Source organism: Panthera tigris, chromosome E1 (genome assembly GCF_018350195.1).
Source record: "Panthera tigris isolate Pti1 chromosome E1, P.tigris_Pti1_mat1.1, whole genome shotgun sequence".
NCBI classification, from domain to species: domain Eukaryota; kingdom Metazoa; phylum Chordata; class Mammalia; order Carnivora; family Felidae; genus Panthera; species Panthera tigris.
Window position 1 is genome coordinate 5,130,024 of NC_056673.1, and position 15,794 is coordinate 5,145,817.

The following is a 15,794-nucleotide window of genomic DNA, read 5'->3' on the forward strand; positions in this document are numbered from 1 at the left end:
GCTCTCATGGGAATGTTGCTAAAACATTGTGTCCACTTGCACCTCATGAAAAATGGAGGTGGGTTGCACAATGAACCCTAAATGCCAAGGGACATAGGTCCTACCTCCAGGAAAGCCAGTTTTCTTCAGCAGTGCCCAGAGAGGACAGGTGCATTTGGCTTTGAGGGGAAGCAGGGAGGGCTTCTTAGGAGGGAGGAGTCCTGAAGGCTGAATGGAGATCTCTCCTCGGGCCCAGACAGGAAAGACTTTGTGAGGTTAGGAAACAGGGAGAACAATCTGAACATATTATGTTCTGTTTGGGAAACTCTGTAACTCCTGCGTCACAGCCAGAGCCTCTGGTCCAGAAACAGAGCCTCGATTCTACTCACTGCCTGAAAATCACAGCCCAGGAGAAGGTGGGAGGGAAGATTTTATTTCACTGAATGAATATGCTTTCTCATTTCCCGTCACCTTGGGGCCTCTGGGGAGCCTTGCAAGCACTCTGAGGGAGTCCTGTGGAGTCTGGAAGCACTGCCTTCTATACTGATAAGCATAACCGAAGCAGGCTGCGTCCTCCCTCTGCAGGGTGGAGTAGAGGATGCCCTGGGGTTTGGCTACTGAAAGGGGTGAACACTCATGCTTTACAAATGAGTCTTAAGATGGTGTGGAGTGGAAGAGAATTGCGTGGGTGTGCCTCGTGCCTGTCAAGGGCTTGTATGTAGAAGATGGCAAGCAGCAACTGGGGAAGTGGATCCGTATCACGTGGGGGCTCAGATCAGGGAATGGGGAGACTTAGGGTTGACTCCCAGCTCTGCCCTCTCCTGCTCTGTGGGCTGAAACCAATGTCTATACCTCTTGTGCCTAAGTTTTCTTATCTATATATGTCATCCATTTGAACAGTATTTATTGAGCCCCTTCTCTGTGCCAGACCCTGCCGGATGTTAAGGATACCAAGAATAAAAGGCACTAAATCTTGGCTTCAAGGTGTGTGCCCCATGGTGGGTCAGAGGAGACAGCCTTTGGACCTCTCTAGTCCCATACTATGTGTTCTATTCTGAGATTTGAAAACCCTCCTGAGAAATTCCTAGAGGATCTCTTCTACTTCAGTCTCCTCTCTTTCCAGGTGCTTCGCAAAAGTTGTCCTTAGCCCCCATCCCTCATTCTTTGTCCTTCTGGAGCCCCACCCCCACCCCCATCAGGTTCCCAGGGCTCCAGGGGCAGCCGCTCTCCCCATCTCCCACCTGCTTCCTTCCCTCCATGCCATTGCTGAAGCTGGGGACTCTGATGGAACTACCTAATTCCAGCCAGGGTATCTGTTATTGATTTGCATGTTTACACATTTAATCTGTTACTCCTTTCACGTAACATTTACTTATTAACGGCAATTTCCAACACATCGATCCCAACATCGATCTCAAGAAGGGTTTGATGGTTCTTGAAAACTCATTGATTACAGAGAAGAAATAAAGGGAAGGGAGGTGTCCAAAACTAGTATTATAGATCTGAGTCTGGGTGATTAAAGAAGAATGGCAGTATTAGCCGATATGGGAAATTGAGTGGGATAATCAGGGTTTTTTTTTTTTTGTAATGAATTATTACTCAAATAATATATGCAAACATTATCCTCACTAAAACATGACAACATGACAGTCGTTATCACACTTGATCTTAGCCAAAAGGCCAAGAAGCGATGACAGTCGTTATCAATGACTTTCCAACAAACCCAATACCGTGCTTAGATATAAACACTTTTATTATTTTCATATGTGTTTTTCTAAGCCTTTCTTTTTACACTTAATGAGTGAAGGACAGTGCCCCAACATTGTAAGCTCTATACAAAATAACAATTATTGTTCTTTCTGACAGTGTGCGATTTCACAGTTGGAATCTGCCATAGTTAATGGGTACATTACTCTCTACTGATACATTATTGGGTGCTTGCCATTTTGCCATTATGAATGATGATGAAATTATTGTACCTGCTTCCTGTACACACGTGCCTGTGTTTCTCTACATCAATGAGGCACTCATCTTTTAAATGTCAGTATTTACCATCACCCTGCCATCTGGATGTGTTGCCTCGAAAGTGTCAGTGCCCCCCTACACACGGAGGCAGTGTTTGCGATCTAGTTTAGAGTATGTTGAGTCTGAAGAGTCAGCACAGAGCATCTCTACTTGAGTACCTCGCGATGTTTGGGGAAGATGATGGGGTGAAGGTTTAAGGTTAGATATGTGGAGTTTTAGAGTGATTCTGTAAGATCTCCAAGAGCGTGGGAAGAGTGGGAGGTAATCAGGGCCAAAGACTGATTTAGTGGTGAAGGGAAACATTTGCACCATTGTGCAGAAAGAGAGGAGAGGAAAGCTGTAGGTTAGGGTAACTGTCCACTTAGCCAAGATGGGAAGAGTTTCCAGAATGTTGGACTTTCACTGGTAAAACTGGGTAAGTCTCAGGCAAACCTGGATGAACCTGTCACTCTACTGAGAGGAGGGATCAATTTGAAAGAGGAAGGACACTGTTTTCCCTAAAACAGTGTAAGGAAGGAGGCTCAAGTCAGGTGACTTAAGGCAGCTAGAAAACACACAGATTTTGGAGGGGGAAGCTTAGCTTCCATCCTGGAGGAAGTTTTGAAGCACAGCATGATGGTTCAGGATCTAGCATCACAGGATGATTTGGTTGCAAGCAATAGAGAGCTAACTTCAGCAAGAGGGAAAGTACCAAAAGACTGTTAGAGATTCACAGGAGGAGAAAAGGTTGGGAGCTGGCCCCATCAACACCGGCAGATAGGAGCAGAAACGTGGCTATGATTTCGTGTCAAAGAGAGCTTGGTCAAAACAGTGGCATCCGGGGGCACCTGGGTGGCTCAGTGGGTTGGGCGCCTGACGCTTGATCATGATCTCATGGTTCATGGGATCAAGCCCTGCGCTGGGCTCTGCACTGACAGCTTGGGATTCTCTCTCTCCCTCTCTCTCTCTGCCCCTCCCCCACTTGCACACATGCACACACATGCTCCGTCTCTTTCAAAATAAATACAGAAACTTAAAAAAAAAAAATTGGTACCAGATAGCACGGAATAGCCACGCTGTCAATAGGGAGAGACCTACTGGCCCAGCTCAACACCTGACCAGGAGAAGGTAGATATCAGAATATCAGAAGATACTCTGATCATATCCTTCCATGATGAATCCAAGAAGACAGAGGTGACTCCTCAAAAGGAAATTAGGAGATTGTCAGAAGGTAGAAACGGATAGCAGTCCACCAAAAACATTAATCGAGCTGCACTATCAGTCCCTAGAGATGGAACTCATTTCCTGGACATTCCATGTGCTGCGTGTATATATTTCATATAAATGTAAATGAATGTATTATGTGCAACACAGGTACAGTTTTGTTGGGTATAGAAATGGGTGAACATTCCTACAGAGGCTCATATACTCCATTAGCAGTGAGCAGGATGGGCTATTTTTCCCATACAATACCCTTGGTTTATACCAAGGGCAACCCCCACCCATACTAAGCCACAGACTCTTGTCTGCACCAAGTGGCTCCCACAAGAGAGCATATAAAATGTCCCAGACTTGCTGACATAAACCTGCTCCAAAGATATGGGTCCCTTTGTATCACTGACATCCTCTTAAAAAGTCATCCTTAAGTTTATTTTATGGAAAGAGTTAAACGTTTTTATGTATGTATGTATGTATGTATTTATTTATTTATTTATTTTTAATATAATTTATTGTCAAGTTAGCTAACATAATGGTGTATACAGTGTGCTCTTGGTTTTGGGAGTAGATTCCCATGATTCATCACTTACTTACAACACCCGGTGCTCATCCCAACAAGTGCCCTCCTCAGTGCCCATCACCCATTTTCCCCTCTCCCCTCCCCCCCCCCATCAACCCTGAGTTTGTTCTCTGTATTTAAGAATCTCTTATGGTTTGCCTCTCTCCCTCTTTGTATGGAAAGAGTCAAATGTTAGATTTAGTAGGGGAACTTTCTGTTTATAGGAATATTGCAGCAGTTTTTAATAGCATATTATTTGTTTTATAATTCTAGATTTTCTTCATAGATTGGATTTCTTTAAAGTGGAATAAACTCCCCGTTAGGGGATCGGCTATCTGAGTTACTTAAAAAAAAAAAAAAAAAAAAAAAGACAACCCTTAGCTTCTTATACCGGATTTTAGACGCACAACATGAATTGGTGACAAAGTGTTTCTGAGTGGAGACCCTGGAGGACCACTTTGGAAACTCTCTGAAACCCATTGGTAATTGGCTCTATCCATCTTTATTCCAACGATTAATGTGCCGACGTCCTTATAATCAGTTTGCCCTAGTAATTCCCTTAAATGGGATTTATGCAATCTATTTTACTTTGCAAACCTTCTTTTGTTGCAGGGAATGCAAGTGTGAGCTTTACTCCCAATTCAGAAGCCCGATTAATAAGATTTAGGTATAATTTCAAATAGCAATCCATGAATGCTCTTAACTCTCCCATCATAGGGCCTGTGCTTCCTTTTGGGGACTATTCAGTCTGAGTTGGGGTAAGCCACTCTGGGCTTTCATTAAGGGGCAGGGGTCTGAAACCAAGTCTCCCTTGGCTAGTACTTCACGTCTCTTTTTTTAAAGACACACAGAGAGAGACAGAGAGAGAGAGAGAGAGGGAGGGAGAGTGCAAGCGGGGGAGGGGCAGAGGGAGAGGGAGACCCAGAATCGGAAGCAGACTCCAGGCTCTAAGTTGTCAGCACAGAGCCCGACGCAGGGCTCGAACTCACAAACTGCAAGATCATGACCTGAGCGGAAGTCAGACGCTTAACCGACTGAGCCCCCCAGGCCCCCCTCGCTTCTCTTTGATCTTTCGGTTAAATCCTGTTGTTGCTCAAGAAAATTCTGCATTTCCATATGTACAGATGGGCTGTCTGGAGATTCTAGCTTGCATTTCTTCTGATGTCCCAGGATTTGCTTTCGCTGTTCCCCCAATACGTAGGATTTGTGTCCTTTGCATTTGACTTGTCTTTTGTTGCTTGCTATTGGCGATGATGCGTGGATCCAGGATCCAGGATCCGATTCTGGATCCATCCAGGTTTTGCCAGGACTTACAATGAGGTGCTGTCTTATGCTCTGAGGTGCTTTACAAGCATACGACAAGAAGCTGAGAGTATCGGATGAGATCTCCAAGGAGAAACAGCTCCAAACCTGGGCGATAGGACCTACATAAACCTTTGCCAAGACTCACTTCTGGTAGCTGGACTTGTCATATTCCTTGCTCCCAAGCTGCTGGCCCAGGGGGCCAACGGTCTTAACAGGTCTCCATACAGGCTGGTTTCTGCCTTCACGTGTCATCCCAGGGCTACGGGGGCCAGGCCTATTTTGTGAGAATGGATCTTCTCACCAGCGACACTGCCCACAGCTGCAGTCAGAGAGCGCAAACACCTCGCACAATTGCCGTGACTTGCTCCCACCCGGGGCCTTCGTCAGATGTCACACGATACTCCTTCCTGATGAACTCAAATGTGGCCTTCCAGACCTCAACTAAGAGAGGCACTCACCGATCACGTTTAATTGAAACGGAATTAAAACCCTAGATTAATTAGATCATGTGGGGTGGTGGTTAGGAAAAGGATTCCAACATCTGGCAGTGGATGGGTTCTGATGAGCTTGGATGTCTCTTTGCGATTCTGTAACTTGGTGCGGGGCGCCCTCACCGCGAGCCCTGCTTTGCGTGGAAAGAAAGTATATCTGTTTGCGTGGAATGCACCCTGTGCTTTGCCTGGGCTTCCTGTTTTTCCAGCTGGTCTCTGTGAAGCTGTGTGGATCCCAGGGTGACCTTGCACAGGCCGGCTTTTCTGCACTAGGTGCTTCATCTGCTTCCAAACTGCAGCTGTCACTCCGAGCGAACTCACCAGCTGATGAAAGCCTCGTCTTTCGGAGCAGAAAATGAAATCTGAAAAGTAAGGCCATGTTGCTGACACCTTTTGGGCAAAGCCTTTTATGAAGGGGGAATGTTAGCTTTCGTGGGTCCCATTTCCATATCCTGCCTGAGCCCCGGCAACCCAGCTGACAGCTGGCAGCAGCTGAGAGGCACCGAGAGCAGAGAAAATCAAAGCTCTCCCTCGCCACCGGAGAGTTAAACCCCAAAGGGCCTGTACAGAATGCTTACTTGGAGAGCTGCAAGGGGCTTTTTATTCTCTTCAGGTTAGCTTTGCTGATATCCAGGGGCTAAGTATAACTGTAAGGATGTGAATTTCAATAAATATGTTTCCTTCAATTACCCAGCTGGACAGTTTAGTTCACCAGAGCCTGTAATCATACAAAAGCTGCCAGGGAATTGTTGTGATTTAGATAATTTCTAATCTCCTCTCTGCTTAACCTGCAGGGGCTATGGGCAGCCTCAGAGACCAGGGGGTGGAGAGAGCCTGTTCTCATCAACCCAGAGAGGCAGTTCCTTGGCTCAGCCTGATGGACTGATGCTGTATTCAGACAGAGAGGCTGAAGAACAGGGTGGGGGGCGAAGGTGTGAGCGTTGGGGTGTGGTTTGGGAGTGAGAAGGTTTGGGGTGTGGTTTGGTGGAGAAGGTAGAGTAGCCATGGGATGGCAGAAAAGAGCTGCTAGCCAGCTTGGGTGCTAAGAAGCAAAAGACCTCCCCCCGCCACCCTCCAGAGGCTCCCCCTCTGAGCGAGGGCTCAGATTTGAGTCCCCGATCTTGCACCCAGCACCCCTTCGGCAAGTTCCAGAGGGGCCGTCCATGGTCAACAGAGATCACCATTTTAATGTATTACTTGTAAATGCAATTTGGTAGACTCCTTGCCAACACAGTGTTCCCTGCGATGTCTGTTTAGCTAAACCACTAATTGTATGGAAGATTTCTCCCTAAGTTACTTGTTAGGGGGGGTCAACGATCAAGGGACTCTTTCTCGGTCTTCATGGAAAGCTGCGGAGGACAGTGGGGAGCCAGCGCTGTCGTTTGGGGGCTGGGTAGCCGTGCTGTGAACTTGGAGGCTCTCTCTGGTTGCACGTGTGGTCCAGGGCCGTTGGGATTCTAGACTGCAGGGAAAAAGCATTCCTCAAAGAACAACAGCATTTGTCTCTCCTCTTTCCTGTTTCCTGGATGCTTGGCATCTGTTTCCGTTCTTCAGCGCCTTCTGATTTCCTCTGAGGCAAAGTTTCTTCCTTGTTAAATGCAGTCTGATGGAGAAGTCATTGGAGGTTCATCATCTCATGACCCGGTCTAAGCCAAGGAGGTGAATTCCCCCTTGCAAAGAGACAGGACGCCCGAAAATGGCTGGCATTCCATTGCATCCAGGGACAGGGTGCCAGCCAGTCACTCTCATTATGGGACAAATGTGGCCCCGGCCTCTTGCCTCTGGAATTCTGCCATTCCCAAGCCCGACTCTCCCAACACCCCTGAGTCCTTTATGACCCATTATCCCTTGAGCTTAACTTAGCCCAAATTGGATGCTCTTCCCTACAAGTAGCAGACTCTGTCACCGCAAAGATCCACATCTGGTCCTGGCAGCAAAGGCATAATGATTCGTTTATTGCAGGTTTTATTCATTCCAGGGCAGGGACCTTAGAGAATTCCAGAATCCTTCGTGTTTTGTTTTGGCTTTTCGTTTTTAAGATGTGGGGAAGCTAAGAAATGAGATGGGTTGACTCGCCTGGCGTCCTGTGGCTGGTTAGTGACAGAGCAGGGACGCCAAGTCAGGACTTGGGTTGAGTCTCAGTTCTTCCCGCGGCAGCCCACATCTGCCTCAGCTGAACGTTCTGGCACCTTTGTGGCCGGTCTGCCCTTTGGCTTGCGAGCAGCATGGAGGAGAGGCACACAGCCAGCAGTCGCGCCCTCTGCAGCGGGGGGCTGGCCGGGGCGTGTGGCAGGGCTTCGGGGAGAGAAGGGAGCTGCGTTTCAGAAAGTACCTTCATCTGCCCTCTGCTTGGTCAGAGAGCTCGAGCCCATGGTGGTTCGAAGTGGCACATAATAAGAGGACATTAATATAAATAGGAAATAAATAAGCAATAACCACAACACGCACATCTCAAGATCACCTTGGAAAAAAGTCCTACAGATCCCCCCGGGGACAGGTTCTTCCTCCCTCTGCCTTATTTCTCAGTGTGACCCACCACCCCCGCTCCAAGGCCCTGCCAGCTGCCATCTCTTCCACTCACTTCAGTGTCTTAGCAGGAAGCTGCCCTCTGACACTCCCCAGGGCCCTGGGTGGGCCCTTCCTCCTGTGAATAACCACACTAACGAGGGTGACATTTCCACTTCCCCTCCTGTTGGCTTTGTCATCCTACAACATCCCTGGCCTGGTCTCCTGGGATACCTAATTAAAGAATTGACAGTGTTCTTACCAATAGTCATGTTCGGAGGTGAGCAAAAAAAAAACAAACAAAAAACAAAAAAAAAAAACCAAAAAACCCCGACGACAACAACAAAAGCATCTTTGTATCTGTTGCAGAGACTTACTTTCCATACAGTAACGTAGCCCACACCGTAGGCTGCACACGGTAGGCAGCCGGTGTTAGACCGCATCTGCAGCCCCTGGGGACACCGTATATCATGGCGCAGGGTAATAATGGATGGTTTTCACGACAACCCAGACTATGTTCATTTGTTACGCTGATGCGTTTACCAAGCACGAGCTGCCTTGTATGTGCTCAGCGCTACGCGAGGAAAATGAAGATACATGAGAGAACAAGAAGACAAGGTCCCTGCTCTCAAGGCGTCTAGGTGTACCGGGCCTCTGCCGTGTGTGACTCACTTTGGACCTGGCCCGTCCGAGTACATTTGCACTCCTTCCAAGCTGCAGTGATTGGTTCCTGGAGGGAACATGACCCAGGGCGGTCCCAGGGAGAGTCAGTCCAGGAACTCTTATCAAGACTCTGGGGACTAAGGTGTTCTTCTTCTGCTAAAAGGCAGAACGGAAGCCTGGAGATTCTCACAGCCATCCTGGCAGCCTTCTGCTTTGAGAAGGAAGTCACACTCCTGAACTCGTCATTGGAGCCCCTGTATCCCATGGTGACAGAGCCACCCACGAAGTTTGCAATTCCACAAGCTAATCAATTCTCTTTTCTTCTTAAGCCAAGTAGAGGTGGGTTTCTCCCTTTGAAATAAAAGTAATCCTGTTACTAATACTACGAGAAGAGTTGATTACTTACCACAACACACTGTCTCAATCGAAAGGCACAGAAATGCCATAGGAGTAGAGCGAGGGGAGAGCCTCACTCCAAAAAGAAAATCGGGGAGGGATTTGGAAAAAGATCCCAAGAAAAGAGACCACTCGGATTTAATCATGACAGATGAGTGGGAATTGACTGGATACATGGGGGGCATTCCAGGCCATGGAAGAACACACATAAAAACGAGCTCGCATTTCATTTTTTTTTTTAAGTGGCATTGATGTCCAAAAGGAGGAACTTCCGTTTCATTCATTGAAGAATGTGGGGTAATGATGCCGTATAGTTATGGCTTATGATGCCATATAGTTAACTACTGCTGTATTGATGAGCTAACTATTCCTGGACATCCCCTTCAAGTTCTTTAAGAATTCTGGAAGCAAAACATGCCCACATCGGAGAATGGGATCTGTGGCAGTGGTCCACAAACCTGGACGCTCATGAGAATCGGTTGGGAAAGTGAAAGCCCAGACACGTACACCCCACCTCTGACTGAATGAAACTCAGAGTGGCATCTAGTGTTATATGAAAATTCCTCCGGTGATTTGGCTGTGTAGCCAGTTCTGGTGCACTTAATCTAAAGAGAGGAGAAAAACAAAACAAAACAAAACAAAAAAACAACCCAATGATAGAAAGCACCAAGATTTGGAAATCAAGCCTATCTGGGACCCCAGATTCATCCTTTTATCCGCAACACTAAAGTTGACCTCTTTTGTGAAACAGAAACAATCATATTCATAGAGTATTTATAATTATTTGTGGGATGTTTCCCAGGTACTGGGTGCTATATTATATGCCTGGGATATATTAGTGAATAAAACAGATGAAGATCTCTGTTCAGCAGAGACAGATTGTAAAAATAGTTCAATGGGTAAGTTACATGTGATGCAAATTAATAGGTGCCGGGAGAAAAAGAGAACAAAAGGAAAGGGGGATTGAGAGTGATGGGGGTGGTCAGGGTACATGAGGCTGGTCAGGGTGGGCTCATTGAGAAGGTGATTTGAGCAAGTACTGAGGGAAGAACAGGACTTAGTGCTCATGAGTTAGAATCTCACAGGCAGAGGGTTGGGATACTGAGATTCAGAGAGTCACCCCAGGGATGACTCCAAATTCTAGGTCTGAGAAATTGGAAGGATGTAGCTACCATATATGGAGACAGGTGATCAGCTTGTGGATAAAGCAGGTTTTGGAGGGAAGATCAGCAACCCAGTTTAGGACATGTTAAATTGGAGATATCTATTAGATCTCCAAGTGGAGATGTTGAGCACGTGTTGCTTATATGGTTTCAGGTTTGGAGTTTAGAAGAGGTTTCTTAGCTGGAAATGTAAATTTGGAATCCAGCACAGATGAGTTTTGAAAACCTTGGAACTCTAAGAGTCCAAGGAGGGAGAGGGTAACCCTGCAGAAGAGAGGAGGATGAAGAATTGAGCCCTGGAACTCTCCAATGTGGAAATGTCAGAGAGGAGAGGAGGAAGCAGCAAAGGAGACTAAGACTATCCAGTGAGGTGTTCTGGAAGCCAAGAAAAGGAGTGCTTGAAGGACGAGAGAATGATAAAGTATGTTAAATATTGCCACTGGTGCCATATAAGTAAGAGGAATGCGAAGAATTGACCATTGGTGTGGAGAAAATTGTTAGCCATGACCAAAGAAGCTCTGAAGGATTGGTGAAGTCAAAAAGTTTTGTCAGAGAGCATGTGTGAGTTTCCATCACATGATTGTTATGAGGATTATATGATAGCTCTAATGTGTAAATTAATTACTATCGTGGGTGGTATTTAGCAATAAATCTTAATCCTCCTTTTTGACCTTGAAACACCTGAATGTGTCTTCATTCCCAAATGAGAGCATAGCCCAATACTACAACGGTGGACATAAACTCAGGGATTTAGATTGGGATTGCACTGAATCCATAAATCAAGTGGGGAAGAATTTGACATCTTAATAAAATTGAGTCTTCAATCCATGAACATGGAACACCTCTTCATTTATTTAGATCTTTGATTTCTTTCATCAGTTTTGTTGTTTCCACATGTACTTCTTGTACATTTTCTTAGACTCATACCTAATATTTTCCTTGTTTTTTTTGCAGTGCTATTGTAAATAGTATTATAATTCTAGTTTCAAATTCCAGTTGTTCATTGCTGTTATATAGGAAAGCAATTGACTTTTGTGTGTTAGCATTTTATCCTGTGACCTTGCTGTAGTTGCTTATTAGTTCCAGAATATATGCTGATTCTTTGGGATTTTTCACGTAGACAATCATATCGCCTCTGAACAAAGGCAGTTTTAGTTCTTCGTTCCCATTTTGTACACTCTTTATTTCCTTTTCTTTAAAATTTTTTAATGTTTATTTATTTTTGAGAAAGAGAGAGACTCAGAGCACCAGCAGGGGAGGGGCAGAGAGAGAGGGAGGCACAGAATTGGAAGCAGGCTCCAGGCTCCAAGCTGTCAGCACAGAGCCCGACACGGGGCCTGAACCCACAAACCGTGAGATCATGACCTGAGCTGAAGTTGGACGCTTCACCAACTGAACGACCCAGGCACCCCGTTTGTTTCCTTTCCTTATCTTTCCCCTCACCCCACACACTGGCTAACACTTCCAGTATGATGTTGAATAGGAATGGTGAGAAGGGACATCCTTGCTTTGTATGTATCTTAAAAGAGAAGTATCTGGATAGTTGCTCACCATTATGGTGTTTGCTGTGCACTTTTAATAGATTATTTTGGTCAAGTTAGTTTCTCTATATTCTTAGTTTTTTGGGAGTTTTTATCATAAATAGGTGTTGGATTTTGTCAGAACATTTTCTGAATTAGTTGATATTTTGTGATTTTTTTTCTTCCTTTGTTGATGTGCTGCATTATACTGATTGATTTTCAAATGTTACACCAGCATTCATACCTGCAATAAATCCCACGAGATTGTGGTACATAATTATTTTTACACTTTTTCCCCTCTTAAGAAATTTTCTTTTTTTGCCTTCTCTGATTATAATAGAGCATTTCGTATGATTCCATTTTGTCTCATGGAATACCAATTATACTTACTAAAAAAAAAAAAAATAGTGGTCGCCCTAGAGTTTGCAATATATATATTTAAGTAACCTAATCCCACCTTCAAATAACATTATACAATTTGGCATTTAGTACAACCACCTTATAACAGAATAATCCCAATTCCTCCTTCCTATCCCTTGTGGTATTACTGTCATTCAATCCACATATCCATATGTCATAAATACCCAGTATATATACTGTTGTTACTTTAAACAGTTATCTTGTTGATAAATTAAGCATAAGAAAAAACATAACACTTTATTTCACCTTCAATTACTCCTTCTCCAAAGCTCTTCCTTTTTTCATGTAGATACGGATGCTTCAAAATTTTTCTCTTTGCTTTTGATTTTCTGAAGTTTGAACACAATATGCCTAAGTGTAGATTTCTTGGTATTCTTTTTGCTGTGTTCTCAGAGCTTCTTGGATGTGTGGGTTGGTGTCTGCCATTAATTTTGACAAGTTCTCAGTTATTATTATTTCAAATATGTCTTCTGCTTTGTCCTTTCTTTGCCTTCTAGAATTCCAATTGCATGCATGTTACACCTTTAAAATTGTCCTACTGTTTTTGAACATGCTGTGTTGTTGTTGTTGTTGTTGTTGTTGTTTTCATCCTTTCTTCCCTTTGCATTTTAGTTTGGGAAGTTTCTCTTGACCTCTCTTCAGGTTGGTGATTCTTTCCTCGGTGATATCAGAGGAAAGAATTTTACTGACGAGCCTATCAAAGACGTTTTACGTTTCTGCTACAAAGTTTTTTGATTTCTAGCATTTGCTTTTTTATTCTTTCTTAACATTGCACCTCTCTTGATTACATTACATCTGCTCTCGCGTGTTGTTAATTTTTTCCATTAAATCCTTTAACATATGAATCACAGGTATTTTTAAATCCCCTAGGTGATAATTCCACAATCTGTGCCATATCTGTGTCTGGTTCTCATGCTTGTCTCATATCGTCAGACCGTGTAGACGTCTTGTAGCTTTCGTTATCCTTTTTAGTTGTGAAGCAGAGATGATAAATCTGATAAGAGGGCCTGAGTAAATAAGGCTTTGGAGTGAGGTTTTATGTTAACCTGGCTAGGAGTTGGCTTGTGGTTACAAGTACCAGAAGCTTTACATTCCTCTCGTGCCCTTGTTTTTGTCACCTCCTTTATCTTTGCGCTTCCCTAAGAATTCCTCTTTAAAAAAAAAAAAAAGTTTATTTATTTATTTTTGAGAGAGAGAGAGAGAGTGTGTGTGGGCAGAGGAGGGGCAGAGAGAGAGAGGGAGAGAGAGAATTCCAAGCAGGCTCCATGCTCTTAGCACAGAGCCTGACACAGGGCTCGAACCCACAAACCATGAGATCATGACCTGAGCCGAAATCAAGAGTCAGATGCTTCACCGACTGAGCCACCCAGGCGCCCCCACTAAGAACTCCTCCTTAAATAGAGTCTGTACCTTGCAGCCCTTTTAGCTGTAAAATGTTATTATATTGGAGGCCTGTTGATGTGGTGATAAAAAATCAGAGAGGGAAGCATTCTATAATCTTAGGATTAAATCTCAGTGTTCAGTGGGTCTGTGTCCTGGGTTGTGACCTTTACAAGTTTTTCATAGCTTTTATTTTACTTCTTAGGTGACAGAAGAAAACTACAGGGTCTGGAGTTAGAGATATGCCCTTCCCCTGAGTGGGATGTGTCTTTCCCTGTGGAGAATAGTCCCTGTGATGGCGAAGGGTCTCGGTGCATTCACAGCGATCACTCTCCTCCTTACCCTGCCAGAGCCAGGAGGAGCTCTTTCCCATCTCTTACTGCTGTCTGACCTTGGGTGAGGAAACCAAACTTCCCTGAGACTCAGTATTTTCATCTCTAAAATAATTCAACCTCCTTACAGGGTGGGTGTAAGGATCAAGTCAAATGACTCATGTAAAACACATGATGCTGTGCCTGGCACGTGTTAAGACCTATTTTGGTCACTCATTGCCACTACTTTATATGTTCCCATTCCAGGCTCCAACCTCGTGTCGTTTCTGGTAAATATAATAGAAAAGCCTGCTTCGTGTAAATATGAGCCCGAGGAGACCTTTTATCTCCTTGATCTACTCATTCAACTACTTTTTCGCCCTTTAATGTTAGAACCCTCCAGGAAATGAGGATTCTTCAGGTTAATTTCTGTATTACTTTGCTAGGGCTGCTGCAACCTAGGACTGCCGACTAGGGGCATGAACAACAGAAATGCATCTTCTCACAGTTTTGGAGGTTGGAAGTTCAGGGTCAAGGTGTTGGTAGGGTTGGTTCCTTCCGAGGGGTCCAGGGGAAGATCTGCTCCACACCTCTCTCCTTGGCATGAAGATGGCCATCTTCTCTCTGTCTCTTCACATGGCATTTTCCCTCTATGGATACCCCTGTGCCTAAATTTCCCCCTTTTAAGGGACCCCAATCAGAGTGGATTAGGGACCACTCTGATGAACTCACTCTAACTTGACTACCTCTGTTAAGACCATATCTCCATATAAGGTTACATCTGAAGGTACTAAGCGTCGGGATTCAAAATGCGAATTTGGGGGGACGCAGTTCAACCTGTAACAATCCCCTTGCCAGTAGCTTCTTCCCGCTGCTATGCCTTTCCCGTCTTGCACCCTGCTATTGCCGAGACTGAGGGACCTCTGTAAAAGTTAGTCATTGCTTTGCACACCTTTCCCTATTTCAGAAGTTTTTGGCTTCATTCATTCTCTGCTCTTGGGCTGTCATTACCTTCCGTGACTCTTTCCTGATCCACTGAAGAGAAATGTTATCACGAGTTGGCTGTTCTCATCTTCTGGCCGCGTTGTTTGTCTTGGCTTTGAAAAAATTCCAAAAATAATTCTTGGTAACCTGTAATTTTATCTCTGTGTTGTCTTTTGTTTTTCCCCACGTTTCTGGAACCATGACAGAAGATTCTGAGTAATTCTGATCAGCATATATTCATGACAGCTCCAAAAAAAAAAAAAAAAGGTTATTTTATGCTTCGGCAGACGCACCTGTAACTTTGCATCTCTTAGTACTTTTGGACGTACCGGGGAATTAGTATCTGGACTTGGCTTTGGAATGCTATGTATTTGCATACCTAGAGATTTTGTTTAATTTATTTCAACTCAACAGATATTTATTGAACACTTAACTAAGCTTCAGATCCTGAAGGCATAATAATTTGTAAGATGTTGCTAATTGCCAGAAGCACTTGGTCCAGCAGAAAGGACACAGGTAAATACCATATTGACCCAGGGTGACAAATGAGATACCCATATGGTAGCTATAAAATGCCGTGAAAGCTCATGTTGCTTTAGTTTTTTCATTTTATTTCATTTTAGAGAGTATTCTGGAGCTTTTCTTCTCCTCCCTCCCTTGAAGTTTTGTCATGGAGGTTAGCCTGGAGTATTCATGATGATTTACCTTGATTTCATGGCTTTCCAGAGTTCTCAGGATATACTTAAAAGCCTCTGGGGGCGCCTGAGTGGCTCAGTCAGTTAAGTGTCGACTTCGGCTCGGGTCATGATCTCACGGTCCGTGGGTTCGAGCCCCACATCCGGCTCTGTGCTGACAGCTCGGAGCCTGGTGGCTGCTTCGCATTCTGTGTCTCCCTC

The 15,794-nt window shown here is 44.6% G+C and overlaps 1 long non-coding RNA gene across 5 annotated transcripts in view; it reads right to left on the bottom strand.

The window, feature by feature from the left end:
- Nucleotides 1-15,794, bottom strand: part of LOC122233662 — a 38,538-nt gene that overhangs the window by 10,361 nt on the left and 12,383 nt on the right. Inside the window, exon 5 of one of the 5 annotated variants that reach the window (XR_006211325.1) lies at nt 7,255-7,851. The exons of 1 other annotated variant lie outside the window; for it this stretch is intronic. This is a non-coding gene — a long non-coding RNA (uncharacterized LOC122233662). Of the gene's footprint in view, nt 1-7,254; nt 7,852-8,624; nt 9,076-12,485; nt 13,188-14,692; nt 15,145-15,794 lie in introns of those variants that run through there. 3 more of the 5 variants (XR_006211323.1, XR_006211327.1, XR_006211326.1) reach the window with 3 other exon arrangements.